The sequence below is a fragment of the Aegilops tauschii genome, chromosome 3 (assembly GCF_002575655.3).
Source record: "Aegilops tauschii subsp. strangulata cultivar AL8/78 chromosome 3, Aet v6.0, whole genome shotgun sequence".
In the NCBI taxonomy this organism is placed as follows: domain Eukaryota; kingdom Viridiplantae; phylum Streptophyta; class Magnoliopsida; order Poales; family Poaceae; genus Aegilops; species Aegilops tauschii.
The window spans coordinates 606,171,650-606,188,391 of NC_053037.3; positions in this window are offsets into that span (position 1 = coordinate 606,171,650).

A 16,742-nucleotide genomic window follows, 5' to 3' on the forward strand; every position below is an offset into this window, starting at 1 on the left:
CAGAAGGTTTTGTCAATCCTAAAGTGCTAACAAAATATGCAAGCTCCAGCGATCCATCTATGGACTGGTGCAAGCATCTCAGAGTTGGAATATACGCTTTGATAAGTTGATCAAAGGATATAGTTTTATACAGACTTGCGATGAAGCCTGTATTTACAAGAAAGTGAGTGGGAGCACTACAATATTTCTGATAAGTATATGTGAATGACATATTGTTGATCGGAAATAATGTAGAATTATTCTGCAAAGCATAAAGGAATGTTTGAAAGGAGTTTTTCAAAGAAAGGCCTCGGTGAAGCTGCTTACATATTGAGCATCAAGATCTATAGAGATAGATGAAGACGCTTGATGAGTTTTTCCATGAGTACATACCTTAACAAGATTTTGAAGTAGTTCAAAATAGAACAGTCAAAGAAAGAGTTCTTGCCTGTGTTACAAGGTGTGAAATTGAGTAAGACTCAAAGCCCGACCACGGCAGAAGATAGAAAGAGAGTGAAAGTCATTCCCTATGCCTTGGCCATAGGTTCTATAAAGTATGCCATGCTGTGTACCAGATCTATTGTATACCCTACACTGATTTTGGCAAGGGAGTACAATAGTAGATCACTGGACAGCGGTCAAAATTATCCTTGGTGGAATAAGGATATATTTCTCGATTATGGAAGTGACAAAAAGGTTCGTCGTAAAGGGTTACGTCGATACAAGTTTTGACACTAAATCTAGATGACTCTAAGTCTCGGTCTAGATACATATTCAAAGTGGAAGCAATTAGCTAGAGTAGCGCCGTGCAGAGCATTGTAGACATAGAAATTTGTAAAATACTTACGGATCTGAATGTGGCAGACCCGTTGACTAAAATTATCTCACAATCAAAACATGATCACACCTTAGTACTCTTTGGGTGTTAATCGCATAGCGATGTGAACTAGATTATTGACTCTAGTAAACCCTTTGAGTGTTGGTCACATAGAGATGTGAACTATGGGTGTTAATCACATGGTGATGTGAATTATTGATGTTAAATCACATGGCGATGTGAACTAGATTATTGACTCTAGTGCAAGTGGGAGACTGAAGGAAATATGCCCTAGAGGCAATAATAAAGTATTATATATTTCCTTATATCATGATAAATGTTTATTATTCATGCTAGAATTGTATTAACCGGAAACATAATACATGTGTGAATATATAGACAAACAGAGTGTCACTAGTATGCCTCTACTTGACTAGCTCGTTAATCAAAGATGGTTATGTTTCCTAGCCATAGACATAAGTTGTCATTTGATTAACAAGATCACCTCATTAGGAGAATGACGTGATTGACTTGACCCATTCCGTTAGCTTAGCACTCGATCGTTTAGTATGTTGCTATTGCTTTCTTCATGACTTATACATGTTCCTATGACTATGAGATTATGCAACTCCCGTTTACCGGAGGAACACTTTGTGTGCTACCAAACGTCACAACGTAAATGGGTGATTATAAAGGTGCTCTACAGGTGTCTCCAAAGGTACTTGTTGGGTTGGCGTATTTCGAGATTAGGATTTGTCACTCCAATTGTCGGAGAGGTATCTCTGGGCCCACTCGGTAATGCACATCACTATAAGCCTTGCAAGCATTGTGACTAATGAGTTAGTTGCGGGATGATGTGTTACGGAACGAGTAAAGAGACTTGCCAGTAACGAGATTGAACTAGGTATCGAGATACCGACGATCAAATCTCGGGCAAGTAACATACCGGTGACAAAGGGAACAACGTATGTTGTTATGCGGTCTGACCGATAAAGATCTTCGTAGAATATGTGGGAGCCAATATGGGCATCCAGGTCCCGCTATTGGTTATTGACCGGAGACGTGTCTCGGTCATGTCTACATAGTTCTCGAACCCGTAGGGTCCGCACGCTTAACGTTACGATCACAGTTTTATTGAGTTTTGATGTACCGAAGGAGTTCGGAGTCCCGGATGAGATCGGGGATATGACGAGGAGTCTCGAAATGGTCGAGACGTAAAAATCGATATATTGGACGACTATATTCGGACTTCGGAAAGGTTCCAAGTGATTCGGGTATTTTTCGGAGTACCGGAGAGTTACGGGAATTCGTATTGGGCCTTAATGGGCCATACGGGAAAGGAGAGAAAGGCCTCAAAAGGTGGCCGCACCCCTCCCCATGGTCTGGTCCGAATTGGACTAGCGAAGGGGGGCGCACCCTTCCTTCTTTCTCCTTCCCCCTTCCCTTCTCCTACTCCCACAAGGAAAGGAGGAGTCCTACTCCCGGTGGGAGTAGGACTCCCCCCTATGGCGCGCCTCTCCCCTTGGCCGGCTGCCTCCCCCTTGCTCCTTTATATACGGGGGCAGGGGGGCACCCTAGAGACACAACAATTGATCCTTGAGATCTCTTAGCCGTGTGCGGTGCCCCCCTCCACCATATTACACCTCGATAATACCGTTGCGGAGCTTAGGCGAAGCCCTGCGTCGGTGGAACATCATCATTGTCACCACGCCGTTGTGCTGACGAAACTCTCCCTCAACACTCGGCTGGATCGGAGTTCGAGGGACGTCATCGAGCTGAACGTGTGTAGAACTCGGAGGTGCCGTACGTTCGGTACTTGATCGGTCGGATCGTGAAGACATACGACTACATCAACCGCGTTGTGATAACGCTTCCGCTGTCGGTCTACGAGGGTACATAGACAACACTCTCCCCTCTCGTTGCTATGCATCACCATGATCTTGCGTGTGCATAGGAATTTTTTTGAAATTACTACGTTCCCCAACACGGTCGTGCCTCTCAAAAGACGAAAACCCACATTTACTTTTATTTTTATTTTGCAAGAGGTACAAATTTAATTCTAGTGGAGACACGAAATTGCTTTCGTGAGAGACACAGATGTGCCTCTCAGAAAAGAAAAGAAAATTTCCACAAGAGGCACATATTTACTTCTCGTGAAGGCACATATTTGCTTTCATGAGTGCCTTTCGGAGAAGGAAAGAAAAACGTGTCCGGTTTGGTTTTTCGTCCTGTTTTTTCATGAAAAAAAGTTCTTTGAAACCTCTCAAAATGGGATCTACTTTTGAAGATCACGACGCGGGGAATCCGATAATGAAAACGGTTCAAAATTTGGACGCACGGTTCAAGAGATAAAATGTTTCGAATAAATGAATCTACAAAAAAAACAGAAAACTCATAGGTTGCGCACATGTAGTGTGCCACTTGTCTCAACCTGAGAAGGTGTGAACGACCTTTGCAAAGAATACTTATTAATTACTGATTTCCCTGATTATTATTTTTAGAAGAAGTGATTTCGCTGAAATTAGGCATGAATTGTGACTCAGGCCGCCACACACACATGTAGCCCAAATAAGTGAATACTATGAGGCCCAAATAAGTGAATACGCAGTTACGCACTCAGCCCAACCCCGACCATCTAGAGGTCTAGCCAAACTCCCCATGGCCGAGTTTCTTCTTTTCCAAGTTCCCATCAAGATCCAGCCGCCGCCTGTTGCAGCAGTTTGAGGCACTCGGGGAGATCCGTCCGCAATGACGCAATGGCTTTCGCTTCCGCCGGAGCTTGTCGAACACATCGCCAAGTGCGTCCTCTCCACCATCGGCGTCTCCGCCATCCCCAAGCCATCTCCGATGGAAGCCTTTTTCTACTTCTACCATGAGACTGGGAAAGTGGCCGTCTACGCAGGCAACGTTTATCTGCTCAATGATCAAGGTACTTTATGCAAGATCGTCCGAACCGGCGGCCAGTGGTACGAGGAGCCAATAATAGAGACGCATATGCAGGATAGCTGTATTTATCTGGAGGTGTCTACCGGAAAACTGATGCTTGTTAAAGTGATGGTACCCGAAAAGGATGAAGTTATCTGTTTTGACCTCGAGCGGAAGCTGTTTGAACCAGTGAAAAAACATCGGCATCTATAGTGCCTCTTTGCTGGGTTCAGGGCCTTCAGGCGTTTTACACATGAAGGCAGAGCTTGATGGCGTGTATGTCAGGCTGAGCGACGGCAAGAAAAATATCTTCTCCAGCCCGTAGACAGGTTTAGTTTGTTAGATTCAGTAGAGTAGTACTTTACTACTTTTACTTGCTTCATTCTGCTGCAACGCCTGCAACCTCTAAGGCTTCTTAGCATCATGGATGTTGGAAAAAATATGTAAAATGGAATTGAATTATTTGGCCACCAGTTTTCTTTCTCCCTCGACAGAATCTTGCTGTGCACCAAGTTGCCGCAGCTGTTGGCTGCTGATGCTCAAAGTTGGCTAAGCGATGGCTGCTGGGGTGAATTTGAAGTGTTAGGCGTCGGTGCTTTCTTGGCTGACACGTGTTGCCTAAGCTTTGAGGACGGCGAGCATAACGACGATGTGGGGATGGGTGCACGTGCTCCTCTACCTACTGGTGGTTCTCTTCATGTGGTCTAGGGCTCTGCCACCGATTCCCGGGAGTAAATTGCTGAAAGCCACCACATTTATGGCTGGGTACTCTAAAACCACCGCTTTTGTTAAAAATCATAAAAAACCACCAACTCTATGGCAAGTAAATCGCACTGATTCGAAACTAAGTGCGTCTAATAGCAAAACTGACGGGTGGGACCCGTCTGTCCGGGCTGACGTGGAGAAGACTAGTCCTAGTCAATGTTTGAGGTGGATGGGGGTCCCACCTGTCAGTCACACCTCCTCTCTTCTCTCCTTCTTCCTCCCCACATATCTCCCTCCCTCACTTCCAACAGCGCCGCCCTCCCCGCCGCCTGGCACCGTCCCTCTCAACACGCCTCCCCGCCGCCGGGCGCCGGCCGAATCTAGTGCGCCGCAGTCATCTACGCCCGGCGCCCCCTCCCCGCAGCCCCCTCCCTGTCCGTCCCCGGGCTCGCGGCGGCAACCACACCGGCGTCGGGCGGAGGGGGGCTCAGATCGAGCTTGAGCTCGGCTCTGGAAGACCCGCAGCAACGCCCATGGCCAGATCCGGCGACCCGGAGCCCCGCCTCCCTGTCGTTCGCGACCTCCTCCACAGACGCGTGGTGGCACCGCCGGTGCGGGAGCGGGGCGGTGGCGCTGCAGGCGCGGACTCGGGATGGCGGCGGGCGGGGGCGGCGACGCTGCAGGCGCTGCGAGGGGTGGCGACGCTGCAGGTGCAGGTGTGGGGCAGTGGCGCTGCAGGCGGACACGGGATGGCTGCGGGCACGGGGCGGCGGCGCTGTAGGCGCGGACGCATGGCAGAGGCGTTACAGGCGCGGGGCAATGGCGTTGGGGATGGGGCAGAGCTTGCCGGCGGGTGCACCTCCTTGAGCTCGGCCTCCAGCCGCCGGCGGAGTTGATGAGAAGGGGAGGGAGAGAAATTTGAGGAGGAGGAAGAAGGTATTAGACAGACAAGTGGGACCCGTGTCCACCTCAGCAGGTCAAACATTGACTAGGACTAGTCTTCGCCACATCAGCCCAGATATATGGGTCCCACCCGTCAGTTTTGCTATTAGACACGCTTAGTTTCGAATCAGTGCGATTTGTTATTCACTTGCCACAGCGTTGGTGGTTTTTTGTGATTTTTAACAAAAGCGGTGGTTTTGGAGTACTCTAGCCACAAATGTGGTGGCTTTCAGCAATTTACTCGATTCCCGGCCTGCAACCACTAGTGGAGAAGCTCGCATCCCTGTTGCGCTGAGGCCTCGTGCTGATCTTCCCGCCTTTCTCAGTGCTCCGCTTCGGCCAGGTCTTCCTTTACATCGCCTAGCCGCTGCCCCCTTCTAGTCATTTATATTTCGCCCCTTCATCCATGTGTTCCAGCCTTTTGACTTGCTATCACTACTGGAATCGACGGCTTTGCCGAGTGCCGTAAACACTCGGCGAAGGCCCAAAAAAACTCGGCAAAGGACACTCGGCGTACAGCCTTCTGGCAAATAGAATTTCACCGAGAACCAACCATCCCGCACTCGGCAACGCCTTTGCCGAGCGTTTTTTGTGGTACTCGGCAAATATTGGGACTCGGTGAAACATAACTAACGGACGACGGAAACGGCAAAAATTGGTACAGTTGCACTCGGCAAAGGTGATGGCTTCCCCGAGTTGTACACTCGGTAAAGATGTTCAACAAAACTAAAAAAAACGTCGCCGTCAGCGACGACGTCGATTCATGCCGGCGAGTTACAGTGGCCCATAGCTCGCGAGTCACCACTCGTCTGAGCAATGCGCTCTCCTCTGCCAAGCTAGCCTGTCCGCTGCTTGTGTGCTAGCTTGGCCGGTTCGTTGTTGGCTTGCCGGAGCATGCGGGTGCTGCTGCTCAGCAAGAAGACGCGTCTATGCGAGATGAGCCTGGCCGCCGCTCTTGGTGGCGCCGTCGACGACGCATGTGGCTCGTGGCCTCCGTGGTTGTTGGTGCCGCCGCTCGCCGGCATATGGTTGGTGAGTTGCTGCCTTCCCGCCGTGTGCATGTGCTGCCGCTGCCGCTTGCAGCTGCTTCACTGCTACGTGCATGAGGGAGCTTGGTGGCCGGCCGCTAGCGTACGTGCTGCTAGCTGCTGCTACTTTGCTGCTTGAGAGATGGCATGCGGGCGAGCCGGAGAACGAACGGTGCGCACCTGAAGTTGGAGGTGCTCAAGCACTACGCCGGCAGGCTGCTGCAGCTGCTCGAGTCCTCCGCCGGCGTGCTTTGAGTTCTCCATGGCTGTGTGCCTGTGTATGGGAGTATGGATGTGTGAGACGGTGAGAGAGATGTGAGGGACAGAAGATAAGGTGTGTGTGTGGCTGTGTGTGGCATGCATGTGTGTTTGTGTTTGTTTGTGATAGAGACGTGTGTGGTTCTGATGCATGGAGAGAAAGCATGAGATACGAGATGTGTGGTTGTCTGCTTGCCATGTCATTGATCCGTGGCACTAGCTCCCAACCAATCAGAGACAGTCACACTTTACCGAGTGTTGCTCTCGGAAAAGACCTGATTAAAAAATCAGCATAAAATCATTTAAATTGTGGAAGTAGTTAAAAAACTAAAGAATTCATAAAACGTCGGAATTAAGCTTAATGTAAGGTCTACTTACTGTGAAAGTTGGAGTGGTACTATTTTGCACCTTGCTTTTTATAGTTGCTTTACAAAAAATACCATTTTTGACACTTAAAAAATGAAAAATAATTTTCTTTTACAGAAAAGTTGGAAACTCTATTTGACAACATTGTTTTTAATGGCAATATGCACTTGTATGTTTAATTCCGACGTTTAACTTGATATGGCCGTCACCTTGGTCATTTAACTTGAAAGTCATGAAAGTTCATACACGATAGCCCGTTTTGTGAAGGAATTCTTTTCAAATTAGTTATATTGAAAGTTTGGTATTTTTCCTCGCAACTAGTACACATAAAAGGACTCCATGCGAAAGGATTGCATTTTTTAAACTTGTATTCTTTTTCTTTTATTTTTTCTAATACGGGGTCAAATTGGTCGACATGGCTATTCATCACAACGGGTTGAATCTCATAAAACTCTAAGTGGTTCTCCCATATAATGACTACTTGTATATCTAAAAATATTTTTTGCTAATTTTTATGACTGAGCTATCACACACTTGCAGTTCAATTTTGAATTACTTTCGGGAAATTGACATAAAGTCATTTAAATGTGCGAAAGTAGCTAGAAAACTAGAAAATCCATGAAACTTAGGAATTGTGCATAAAATATGGTCTACTTACTGTGATAATTATGGTGGTGGCATTTTGCACCCTGATTTTTGTACTTGCTTCACAAAAAACACCCAGTTTTGACACTTGGAAAATAAAAATTGATTTTTGTACAAAAAAGTAGAAAACCCTATTTGGCAACATTGTTTCTAATGTCAAGATGCACGTATCTGTCCAATTTGGGGACATTGCAATGAACTATGCAAAGTATATGACCATCACCTTGGTCCTTTGACTTGAAAGTCATGAATGTTCATACATGATAGCCCGTTTTGTGAAGGATTTTTTTTTTCAAATTTATAATATTGAAAGTTTGATATTTTTCCTTGCAACTAGTACAGATAAAAGGACTCCATGCGAAAGGATTGCACTTTTTAAACTTGTATTCTTTTTCTTTCATTTTTCCAACACGGGGTCAAGATGGTCAACATGGCTATTCATCAAAAAGGGTTGAATCTCACAAAACTCTAAGTGGTTCTCCCATATAATGACTACTTGTGTATCTAGAAATATCTTTTGCTAATTTTTTATGACTGAGCTATCACACACTTGCAGTTCAATTCTGAATTACTTTCGGGAAATTGACATAAAGTCATTTAAATGTGCGAAAGTAGCTAGAAAACTAGAAAATCCATGAAACTTAGGAATTGTGCATAAAATATGGTCTACTTACTGCGATAATTATGGTGGTGGCATTTTGCACCCTGATTTTTGTAGTTGCTTCACAAAAAACACCCAGTTTTGACATTTGGAAAATGAAAATTGATATTTTTGTATAAAAAAGTAGGAAACTCTATTTAGCAACATTGTTTGTAATGTTAATATGCACCTATGTGTCTAATTTGGGAACATTATAATAAACTATGCAATGAATATGGCCATCACCTTGGTCATTTGAGACTATATTGATATTTAGCATGGCAAAAAGTGTAATTAATATGGTTTAAATGAAAAAGTTTTCAACATGAAAACTATCCGTCTCGTCAAAACAAACGAATTTGATCTTTGGACCATCTTCATCCGAGGTCGTATGCAACCTGTACAGCCAAAACCATGCAGTTTAGCGAAGACCCCCTTTGCAGAGTGTGACACTCGGTAAAGGCCCCGTTTTGCCGAGTGTGACGCTCGGTAAAGCCATGTTTGCCGTGTTTTGTTGTTTTACCGAGTGTTTTATCCACAACACTCGGCAAAGTGCCTGTTTGCCGTGTTTCGCGTTTTTGCCGAGCTAGGTACTCAGCAAAGATAATATTGCCGAGTGTCCGATATAATGCACTCGGCAAAGAGCCTAACACTCGGCAAAGAGAAAAATTCCAGTAGTGTATGGGATGTTCCCTCATATTGGTTGTCTAATGGATTTGATGCTGCTTTTGTTGCATCGTTCGTGTGATCATGCATTCGAGACAGAAAACTTCATCATCCTTGTAAGCCACATCAAAGGCACCTCATGCAACCTTTCAATGCGAAGAAACAGCCACGTCATGCAGGAGGAGCTGACAGCGATTACCTCTATGTTCAGCAACGAAATAATAGCCCCAGGCAAACAATTTCGGGCGGAGCACAACCCAGCAAAACTAGATATGCAATTCTGTATCAATTCCATAACCATTTCCATTTTATTACAAAGAAGAAAGCGCTTCCAACTTCCCTCTTCAGCTTCATTACCCAGCATCATTCTCAGCAACATAGGCCCAGCCTTGCTTTCCATGAAAACCATTAGTAGCCACTAGCAGAAGGAGCTTTGTTCCCTTGCATACACTAGTAGAAAACGGGGCAAAGGTCACAGGGCAGTTTTCACATTAGCCCCGGTTCAGTCACGAACCGGGACCCATGGGGGCATTCGTCCCGGTTCGTGAGCCCAGGGGGCCGGCCGGGGCCTCGTGGGCATTGGTCCCGGTTCGTATGGAACCATTTGTCCCGGTTCGAGCCACGAACCGGAACTAATGGTCCTCGCTCCTGGCCCACAACCATTTGTCCCAGTTCTTGGCATGAACCGGGACAGAAGGCCCGGATTTAGTACCGGTTCATGCCACGAACCGGGACCAATGAGGTGCCTATATATACCCCATCGCCACGGCAGAGCACTCCACAGTGCTCTGTTTTTCTCTGGCCGGCGAGGGGAGGGCTTTGTGGTGCTCTAGCTCACCTCCTATGCACATGAGGTGTTCGATGAAATGCCCGAGCCACACTAGTTAATCTTTCTCCTCTCGAAACTCGACCTCCGAACTCCATTTTCCTCGAGATTTGTCTAGGTTTAGCGGCCCGTCACGTCCCATTCCCGTCTTCACCGCCGTCGACCGCCCGCGCCGATCTCGTCGCCGGCAACACCGTGGTGAGCCTCTTGTTCTTATCTTCTTTTTGAAAGAAAAAAATTCTTACTTTAGATAGATACTTGTCTAATTTGCTTACTATTTTATTCCTTCTTATTACATAGTGCGATGGTTTTGATATCCGCCCCCGTCGGCCCTCGTCCTGTCTATGATTCGGATGTGGTATATATTATCTTTTTATAACTATTTGATTCATTTATTGTTTATGACAATTATACCGACCAGCGTGACATAGATTTTATTTATCTAGGAGGTGGTTGAACCGGAAATTCTAACCGACCCTATTGTCGAGAGGTTAAATTTAGTTGAAGAAGAAAACAATTACTTGAAGGAAAAAATAAAAAAAATTGAGGAGGAGAAGATGATATTGGAGTTGCATGTTGCGGATGTCGTCGATGATCACAAGATCAAGATGGATGCAATGCGCTTGAAGATTAGAAAGATTAGAAAATATGCCATTCATACCGAGGTTTGGTATCGTTATGCCGTTGGATCAATTGTTACCTTGGTTGCGATTATGATCGCATTTGTTTTCGCATTGAAATGTTTTACATAGTTTCAATGTATGGTTTAATTAATTAGATGCTCTGGAGAGCTATATATATGTTGTTAGATGAGAACTATGTATGTACTTTGGTTCTAATGTGATGATGAACTTCTATTAATTTGGTCACTTACTTATCTATTCATGATGTTCTGTAATGGTTTTTGACACACTTAATTATATATAATGCACGCAGATGAACCGGCAATGGATGTACGGTGACAGACACACCTCCGAGTACATTATGGGCGTGCATGATTTTCTCGAAGTGGCTGAGGCAAACAAGCAGAATGGTTTTATGTGTTGTCCATGCCCTACATGTGGGAATACGAAGTCTTACTCTGACCGGAAAATCCTTTTTTTTGACAGAAAGACTGTAAGAGAACCCCTTACAGTATAATTGGTGCAACAAACCCAAATTGCAAGTACCATGCCTTGAACCTGGGTGGGTGGGAAGGCATCAGCCCCTTCCCACCACTAGGCTATGCCTTAGTCTGCGACCGGAAAATCCTTCATGCCCACCTACAAGGGTTTCATGCCACACTATAATGTTTGGACGAGGCACGGAGAAATGGGGGCTATGATGGAAGACGGCGAAGAAGAAGAGGACGATGACAACTATGTGCCCCCTGAATACGGTGATGCTGCAACGGGGGAAGCTGCTGAAGATCAAGAGGAACCAGACGATGTGCCCAATGATGCTGCAAGGGGGGAAGCTGCTGAAGATGAAGAGGAACCAGTGCCCGATGATGATGATCTCCGCCGGGTCATTGTCGATGCAAGGACGCAATGCGAAAGTCAAAAGGAGAAGCTGAAGTTCGATCGCATGTTAGAGGATCACAAAAAAGGGTTGTACCCCAATTGCGAAGATGGCAACACAAAGCTCGATACCGTACTGGAATTGCTGCAGTGGAAGGCAGAGAATGCTGTGCCTGACAAAGGATTTGAGAAGCTATTGAAAATATTGAAGAAGAAGCTTCCAAAGGATAACGAATTGCCCGACAGTACATACGCAGCAAAGAAGGTCGTATGCCCTCTAGGATTGGAGGTGCAGAAGATACATGCATGCCCTAATGACTGCATCCTCTACCGCGGTGCGTACAAGGATCTGAACGCATGCCCGGTATGCGGTGCATTGCGGTATAAGATCAGACGAGATGACCCTGGTGATGTTGACGGCGAGCCCCCCAGGAAGAGGGTTCCTGCGAAGGTGATGTGGTATGCTCCTATAATACCACGGTTGAAACGTCTGTTCGGAAACGAAGAGCATGCCAAGTTGATGCGATGGCACAGTGAGGACCGTAAGAAAGATGGGAAGTTGAGAGCACCCGCTGACGGGTCGCAGTGGAGAAAAATCGAGAGAAAGTACTGGGCTGAGTTTGCAGCTGACCCAAGGAACGTATGGTTTGGTTTAAGCGCGGATGGCATTAATCCTTTCGGGGAGCAGAGCAGCAATCACAACACCTGGCCCGTGACTCTATGTATGTATAACCTTCCTCCTTGGATGTGCATGAAGCGGAAGTTCATTATGATGCCAGTTCTCATCCAAGGCCCATGCAACCCGGCAACGACATTGATGTGTACCTAAGGCCATTAGTTGAAGAACTTTTACAGCTGTGGAATGGAAACGGTGTACGTACGTGGGATGAGCACAAACAGGAGGAATTTAACCTGCACGCGTTGCTGTTTGTAACCATCAACGATTGGCCCGCTCTCAGTAACCTTTCAGGACAGACAAACAAGGGATACCACGCATGCACGCACTGTTTAGATGACACTGAAAGTATATACCTGGACAAAAGCAGGAAGAATGTGTACCTGGGCCATCGTCGATTTCTTCCGACCAACCATCAATGTCGAAAGAAAGGCAAGCATTTCAAAGGCGAGGCAGATCACCGGAAGAAGCCCGCCATGCGTACCGGTGATCACGTACTTGCTATGGTCAATGATTTACACGTAATCTTTGGAAAGGGTCCCGGCGGACTAGCTATTCCGAATGACGTTGAGGGACACGCACCCATGTGGAAGAAGAAATCTATATTTTGGGACCTACCCTACTGGAAAGAGCTAGAGGTCCGCTCTTCAATTGACGTGATGCACGTGACGAAGAACCTTTGCGTGAACCTGCTAGGCTTCTTGGGCGTGTATGGGAAGACAAAAGATACAACTGAGGCACGGGAGGACCTGCAACGTTTGCACGAAAAAGACGGCATGCCTCCGAAGCAGTATGAAGGTCCTGCCAGCTACGCTCTTACGAAAGAAGAGAAAGAAATCTTCTTTGAATGCCTGCTCAGTATGAAGGTCCCGACTGGCTTCTCGTCGAATATAAAGGGAATAATAAATATGCCAGAGAAAAAGTTCCAGAACCTAAAGTCTCATGACTGCCACGTGATTATGACGCAACTGCTTCCGGTTGCATTGAGGGGGCTTCTACCGGAAAACGTCCGATTAGCCATTGTGAAGCTATGTGCATTCCTCAATGCAATCTCTCAGAAGGTGATCGATCCAGAAATCATACCAAGGCTAAGGAGTGATGTGGCGCAATGTCTTGTCAGTTTCGAGCTAGTGTTCCCACCATCCTTCTTCAATATCATGACGCACGTCCTAGTTCATCTAGTCGACGAGATTGTCATTCTGGGGCCCGTATTTCTACATAATATGTTCCCCTTTGAGAGGTTCATGGGAGTCCTAAAGAAATATGTCCGTAACCGCGCTAGGCCAGAAGGAAGCATCTCCATGGGCCATCAAACAGAGGATGTCATTGGGTTTTGTGTTGACTTCATTCCTGGCCTTGAGAAGATAGGTCTCCCTAAATCGCAGTATGAGGGGAGACTGACTGGAAAAGGCACGCTTGGAGGGGGGAACTCAATAATATGCAGGGACGGATATTCTTGGTCTGAAGCACACTACACAGTTCTACAGAACTCTACCTTGGTGACCCCGTATGTCGATGAACACAAGAACAGTCTGCGCTCCAAACACCCGGAGCAGTGTGATGACTGGATTACATGTGAACACATCAGGACTTTCAGCAGTTGGTTGGAAACACGTCTCAGAGGTGACACCACTGTTTGTGATGAGTTGTACTCGTTGTCCAGGGGACCATCTTCGACTGTATTGACTTACAAAGGATACGAGATAAATGGGAATACATTTTACACGATCGCCCAAGATCAAAAGAGCACCAACCAAAACAGCGGTGTCCGCTTTGATGCAGCAACCGAGAGGGGAAAGGACACATATTATGGTTACATAATAGACATATGGGAACTTGACTACAGACATGATTTTAAGGTCCCTTTGTTTAAGTGCAAATGGGTCAATCTGTCAGGAGGCGGGGTACAGGTAGACCCACAGTACAGAATGACAACAGTGGATCTGAACAATCTTGGGTACACTGACGAACCGTTCGTCCTAACCAATGATGTGGCACAGGTTATCTATGTGAAGGACATGTCTACCAGACCGAGGAAAAGAAAAGATAAGGAAGCGAATACATCATACGATGAGCCAAAGCGGCACATAGTTCTTTCAGGAAAAAGGGACATTGTGGGAGTGGAGGGCAAGACAGACATGTCTGAAGATTATGAAAAGTTTCATGAAATTCCTCCCTTCAAAGTCAAGGCTGACCCAAGCATCCTGATAAACGATGAAGATTATCCATGGTTACGGCGCAATAAGCAAATGACACAAGCGAAGAAAAAGTGAAGACTTTCTCCCGCAACTATTATGATGATAGCATGCCAACTTTGTAATAGACGAGTATGATACCATTGTCCGTTTTGTACAAGAAGTGCATCTAGTTTTTGCCGTAACCCTCTCAACTTTCTTGCACATGCTATGTGGATGAAATGATGATACCATGCCAACTTTCAACCTTTTCAGAGTTCATTTGAAATGCTTTATAAGCCCTGAGTGCAGAGAGGTTAGGCCCGTAAGCCTGCTTTAGAGAGGAGCTCGACAGCTCAGGCGCACCACACCTTATAAACAGGTGCGGCTCTCTCTTAGCTAGCGAGGTGGGACTAAACTCACCACCATGCCGCTGTGCAAGGCCATTGGTCCCGGTTGGTGGCACGAACCGGGACCAATTCCACTCTTTGGTCCCTGTTGGTGCCACGAACCGGTACTAATGAGGCTGTGGCCCCACGAGCACCTTTAGTACCTGTTCGTGGCACGAACCGGTACTAGAGTTTCTTACTAGCTAAGTAGTTTTTTAGTCCCACCTCGCTAGCTGAGAGGCACTAGGAGCGGTTTATAAGCCCTTAGTGCAGAGACGATGAAGAAGAGGCGCAATGCTCACGTTGCTTAGCTTCAAGCCTTGAGGAATAAGGTAGACTGCATCGAGCTATGTGCAGTGCAGTCTACACTATTCCGAAAGGCTTGAAGCAAATCAACGCGCATTGCGCCTCTTTTTTATTTTTAATCATTAAAAGCAAAAAGAATTTTCATAAAGAACTTTTTTTGATAGAAACTTTAATAGCAGAAAGAATTATCATAAAGTAAAATAAATAAGTAATTAGAAACAAAATAAAATAAAATAAATAAGTTTTTTGTTGTAAGTAGAAATAAAACAAAATAAATATAGCAAAAAAGAAAATAAAAAAATAAATACAGCAAAAAGAATTTTCATAAAGAACTAATGGCACTAATAGAAAGTTTATATGTTTTCTAAAACTAATGGCACTAACAGACAGTTTATAATTTTGCTGACCTAAAAGCAAAAAGAATTAAAAAATAAAGCAACAAACAAAAGAAAATAAATAATGCAAAAATTTTAAAAAACTGACACCTATTGGGCCACCACGGCCTGAATACGACTAGAAACCCAACCTGGGCCAGGATTCAGGCCCGCAGAAGGCCCACTAGGCCAACAGACAGCATAGTGTGAGATTAGGCCCGTAAGCCTGCATTTGAGAGGAGCTCGAGAGGGCAGCTGCAGCGGGGCTTATAAACCACTCCGAGCCCCTCTCAACTAGCGAGGTGGGACTAAACTTTTGGCTGCGACGCGGGCAGCAAGAGGCCTTTGGTCCCGGTTGGTGGCACCAACCGGGACCAATGCCCCCCCCCTTTAGTCCCGGTTGGTGCCACCAACCGGGACCAAAGGCCGCCGCTTCCCGCCCTTTGGGCTGCTGAAAAGAGGCCTTTGGTCCCGGTTGGTGGCACCAACCGGGACTAATGCCCACCTTTAGTCCCGGTTGGTGCCACGAACCGGGACTAAAGGATTTGCTATATAAGTCCACACTTAGGAAATTTTCGACAAACCTCGCCAGTTGCCCCCGACGCCGCCAGGCTGCCCGTGCTCGCCGTCGCCGCCCGCTCCTCATCGCCGTCGCCCCGCGCCCTTGCCTCGACGGGTCGCCGCCCGGTGCTCGTCGCCGTCGCCCTGTCCCCACGCGCCGCCCCGCCTCGTGCTCCCCTGCTCGCGCGCGCCGCCTTGGCGCCCCGAGCCCCCCTCCCCGGCCCGCGCGTGCTCGCCGGCGCCCTCGCCGCCCCTGCCCCGTCCCGGCCCCGTGCGCCGGCGCCCTCGCCGCCCCCGCCCCCGCCGTCGCCATCGTCCTAGCCGCCCCGGCTCTGTTTTTTTATTTTTATTAGTTTAATTTTTTTGTTCATATGTGATGTATATGTTTATGTGGCTATAATGTATATGTGAACAATTTTTTTTTGTATGTATGTAGATGTTCAAAATGTATGAATATATATGTCAAAAATGTTTTTTTGTTCATAGAAAGTTTTTTGTTCATATATAGAAAGTTTTTATATATGACAATGGATATATATGATGATCCACATGGAAAAGTTTTATATATGCAAAAGTTACAATTTTAGAAAAGTTTTATATATCTAGCTAGGAAGGGAAGAAGAAGAAAAAGAAGGATAGGAAAGAAGAAAATAAGAAGAGGAAAGAAAGAAGAAGAGGAGAGGAAGAAGAGGAGATATAAATAAGAAGAGGAAAAAAGAAGAAAAAAAAGAGGAGAAGAAGAAAGGAATAGAGGAGAAGAAGAAAAAAATAGAATATTTTCTATTTTTTTCTTCTTCTCCTCTATTCCTTTCTTCTTCTCCTCTTCTTTTTCTTCTTTTTTTTCTTCTTTTTTTTCTTCAATCCTCTCCTCTATTCCTTTCTTCTTCTCTCCTCTTTTTATTTCTTCTTCGTTTTCTAATGTTTTATCGGGTCTGTCATCGTCGATATATACCCCTCCCGATAACT